Consider the following 5,000-nt stretch of genomic DNA (forward strand, 5'->3'; position numbering starts at 1 on the left):
TACCTACCTACCAACCTACCTACCTACCTACCTACCTACCTACCTACCTACCTACCTACCTACCTACCTACCTACCTACCTACCTACCTACCTACCTACCTACCTACCTACCAACCAACCTACCTACCTACCTACTACCTACCTACCTACTTGCCTACCTACCTACCTACCTACCTACCTACCTACCAACCTACCTACCTACCTACCTACCTACCTACCTACCTTTCTTCCTTCCTTCTTTCCATCAACTCCTTCCTGTCTCCCTCCCTCCTTCTTTCCTCTTTCCCTCCCTCCCTCTCTCCCTTCCTTCCCTCCCACCCTCCTCTCTTTCCTCCCTCCCTCCCTCTCTCCGCCCCTCTCTCCCTCCCTTCTTTTCCTCTCTCCATCCCTCCCTCCCTCTCTTTCCTCCTTCTCTCCCGCCCCCATCAGTACTCCTCCAGCGTAGGTAATTCCCCGAAGGTAACCAGAATTACCCAATTACCCATAGAAATTACCCTCTCTCTCTCTCTCTCTCTCTCTCTCTCTCTCTCTCTCTCTCTCTCTCTGTCCATCCACCTATCTGTCTTATCAGTCTATTTATGTCTCTCCAAAAATCTATCCGTCTATCTATCTGTCTATCTATCTATAAATATCTGTCCGTCTGTCTGTCTATTGTTCTATCCATCTATCAATCTATCTATCATTCTTCTCATACATTCATCTCTCCCTCTCTCTCTCTCTCTCTCTCTCTCTCTCTCTCTCTCTCTCTCTCTCTCTCTCTCAGTAGGAAAATTCTAAATATTACCTGTATGACGTCACCAGCAACTCATGACGTCACCAGCAATTCATGACGTCACTAGCAACTCATGAAGTCATTCGGTACACTAATTAAAGGGACATTCTTCCAGGTGACATACGCTCCTTAACAGCTGTTCCTTGGCGATTTATTTTGTATATTAACCTTGATAATCCTTAGTTTCTTGGGATTTATGGGTAATAAAAGACGTACAAGGTAGGGTAGTGGATGTTGGAGTGGCCCTGGTGAGAGAGGATAATGTTTGGAAACTCCCTGTACTGTTGTTTGCAGATGATACCGTGTTGTTGAGTGAAGACTAAGGGGAGCTGCAAGGCTTGGTGGATGAGTTTGGGAGAGTGTGTAAGAAACGGAATCTAAAGGTGAATGTAGGGAAGAGTAAAGTGATGGTCTTTGAGAGAGGTGAAGTCAGTGAATGTACAGCGAGGTTGGATGGTGAGGAATTGGAAAATGTGAGTACGTTTAAGTACTTGGGTAGTGTGATGAGTAAGGATGGAGGTTTGGAAGGTGAAGTGCTTGAAAGGGTACAGCAGGGAAGAAAGGTTGTTGGTTCTTTGAAAGCAGTGATAAGAAACAGGGAAGTGAGCATGGAAGTGAAAAAGTTACTACATGACAGTATTGTGATACCAATTCTAACGTATGGAAGTGAAGCTTGGACGTTGTTGGAAGGACACAAGTCAAGAGTGAGAGCACTGGAAATGAGTTATTTAAGAGGAGCCTGTGGAGTCACATGGAGAGACAGGCTGACGAATGAGGATATAAAGGAGCGTTGTGGTGTGGATGTGGATGTGATAGGAAGCGTTATGAGGAACACACTGAGGTGGTTTGGCCATGTGGAGAGGATGGAGGGTGAAAGACTGACGAAGAGAGTGTATGTGAGTGAGGTGGAGGGGGGAAGAGGGAGGGGGAGGCCGAGGATGAGATGGAGGGATGGGGTGGAGAGGTATATGAGAGAGGGGGATGTGAGTTGGGAGCAGGGCAGTGAAATGGCGGGGGACAGGGCGACTTGGAGGCGATTTGTTTGTGGCCACCCCAAACGGGATTGAGGCGTCTGGCAATAGATAGATAGATAGATTATTGACATTTTTTTATATTAGTATTATTACGGGTTTTAAATATAAATTACTTGGAAAAAAAATCGCTTAGAGTCAGGCTTTACGGTATCCTTGTAAAGCCTGCATGTGATCTCTGTCTCTGTCTCTCTCTGTCTCTGTGTGTGTGTGTGTGTGTGTGTGTGTGTGTGTGTGTGTGTGTGTGTGTGTGTGTGTGTGTGTGTGTATCTCTCTCTCTCTCTCCAGACGGTTTTCCTCAAATGTAGGGAGAGAGAGAGAGAGAGAGAGAGAGAGAGAGAGAGGAAAAATGTGTGAATGTGTATGTGTGTATGTATGCATGTATATATGTATGTATGTATGTAAGTTTTTTTTTATGCTAGGAAGAAGGAACCAAAGGCCACAAGCCCGCAATAACCGTTCCTTCCAAGAGAAAAACAAAATACAAGAGAGAGCCAAATTCAAGATCCGATCATTTCGAGATGCCTGGACACACTGCGTTTGAAAGACTGGAGATCATAGCTAGCAGGAAATACAGACAGAGGGAGACAGTTCCAGAGTTGACCTGTTGCATAATTGAAGGACTGGGAGTAACGGTTAACTCTTGCATTAGAGAGCTGGACAGAAAAGGGATGATAGTTTGTTGCTAGACGGGTGCTACTTGCCCGACGTAGGGGTGGAGGAATGCATGCAGACAGTTCAGAGGAGCAGTGACCATTAAAGTAGCGATAGAAAAGAGATAAAGATGCAACAGTGAGGCGAAGAGACAGAGGTTGAAGAGAGTCAGTAAGAGGAGGAGAGTTAATGAGACGAAAAGCCTTTGACTCCACCCTATTGAGGAGAGCTGTATGTGGGGAGCCTCCCCACACATGAGGGTTGTACTCCACACAGGGGAGGATAAATCCCCTGTATAGAGTCAACAATTGTGCAGGGGTAAAGAAAGAGTGGAGTCGGCTTAGCACATCCAATCTCTTGCAAGTAGATTTTACAAGAGATGTAATATGATCTTTCCAAGATAAGTCCCGAGTGAATGAAACCCCAAGCATGTTCAAGGATGATGCAAGATTAAGCTGAATATTATTAAACATTAGTGGGTATACCTGTGGAAGATTTTGTCGTGTTGATAGGTGTTAAAACTGAGTCTTTGATGCATTAAGAACAACAAGATTATTTTTACCCCAGTCAGAGATACGAACCAAGTCAGACATTAGGTGTGCCATAGCCTCATCCCTTGTTTCTTGAAGTAACTGCTGAGATGGGCGTTGCGGGAACCGAATGGAGAGGTGAAGGGTGGAGTCATCAGCGTATGAGTGGATAGGGTTAGATGTACAGCTTAGACGGTCATTGATGAATAAAAGGAAGAGAGTTGGTGATAGGACAGAGCCCTGAGAACACCACTGTTGATAGATCTAGGAGAAGATCGGTGGTCGTCTACAACAGCGGCTATAGAACGACCAGAAAGGAAGCTAGCGATGAAGGCACAGATAGAAGGATAGAAACCGTAGGAGGGCAGTTTGGAAATTAAAGATCTATACCAGACTCGATCGAAAGCCATTGAGATGTCAAGTGCAATAGCAAAGCTTTCGCCAAAGTCCCGAAAGGAGGATGACCAGGAGTCTGAAAGGTAGGTGAGAAGATCGCCAGTGGAGCGTCCCTGACGGAACCCATACTGACGATCAGAAAGAAGGTTGTGATAGGAAAGATGCCATAAAATTTTTCTATTGAGAATTGACTCGAAAACTTTTGAGATACAGGACATTAAAGCAATTGGACGATAGTTGGAGGGTTGGGAGTGGTCACCCTTCTTTGGGACTGGCTGAATGAGAGCAAACTTCCAGCAAGAAGGAAAGGTACAAGTTGACAGACAAAGGCGAAAGAGTTTGCCTAGGCAGGGTGTAAGCACAGAAGCACAGTTCTTGAGGACAACAGGACGTCGAAGTGAGTATATGTATGTATGTATATATGTGTGTATGTATGTGTATGTATGTATATGTGTGCGTGTGTGTGTGAGAGAGAGAAAGAGAAAGGTAAACTTGCATGCAAACAAGGACGGAGAGTGAAAGTGTGTGTGTTCGTGTGTGTGTGTGTGTGTGTGTGTGTGTGTGTGTGTGTGTGTGTGTGTGTGTGTGTGTGTGTGTGTGTGTGTGTGTGTGTGTGTGTGCATAATAGTGAAAGGGAGTGAAAGCAAGAGAAAGTGCATGTACTTTGTATGTGTGTGTGTGTGCCTCTCTGTCTCTGTGTGTTTGTGTGTGTGTGCGTATGTGTGTGTGTTACAGAGAGAGAGAGAGAGAGAGAGAGAAAATTTAGAAGTAGGAGGGAAACAAAATGACTTTAGATTGTAAAATATAGATCGTTGCTGAGTAAAGACGAGAGAGAGAGAGAGAGAGAGAGAGAGAGAGAGACGGACAGATGGTAACTATAAATAATGACTCTCTCTCTTTCTCTCTCTCTCTCTCTCTCTCTTGAAGGATACCTCAATGACCTCTCTCTCATCCTCATCCCTACTCATCGACAATCTCTTACCTTCCTAGCTTTCACATTAGCTTTTTTAAACCTTGATCTCTCTCTCGCTCTCTCTCTCTCTCTCTCTCTCTCTCTCTCTCTCTCTCTCTCTCTCTCTCTCTCTACCACAACGCACCATCCACCACCTTTCCCTCATTATAATAATAATAATAATAATAATAGTAATAATAATAATAATAATAATAATAATAATTATTATTATTATTAATATTGTTGTTATTATCATCATCATCATCATCATCATCATTATTATTATTCGGTCTACCTGTCCCTGCGATCAGCTGATAGATGTAAACAGAACCACGCGCTCTTGTGTTGATAAATACTGACACGTGTTCCTATGCCTACAAACTTTAAAACATGTGTTCTTATGTTTACAAAATTAAAAACACGTGTTCTTATGTTTACGAAATAAAAAACACGTGTTCCTATGTTACAAAAGCACGTGTTCCTTTATTAACAAAATAAAAAACGTGTTCCTACGTGTTCCTATGTTAAGAAAAAAAAAAACTTATTATGCCTACCAGTAATGTACACTTTGAAGGCGCGTGACGAGCGAGCGGGCGCCCTGTTAACACCATTTCCCTCTGATATAAAATTATAGGCGGATTCTTCGATATTTAATTGCTCGAGGT

This window comes from Coenobita brevimanus, chromosome 23 (assembly GCF_032717465.1).
Source record: "Coenobita brevimanus isolate Jiangsu-jjx chromosome 23, ASM3271746v2, whole genome shotgun sequence".
In the NCBI taxonomy this organism is placed as follows: domain Eukaryota; kingdom Metazoa; phylum Arthropoda; class Malacostraca; order Decapoda; family Coenobitidae; genus Coenobita; species Coenobita brevimanus.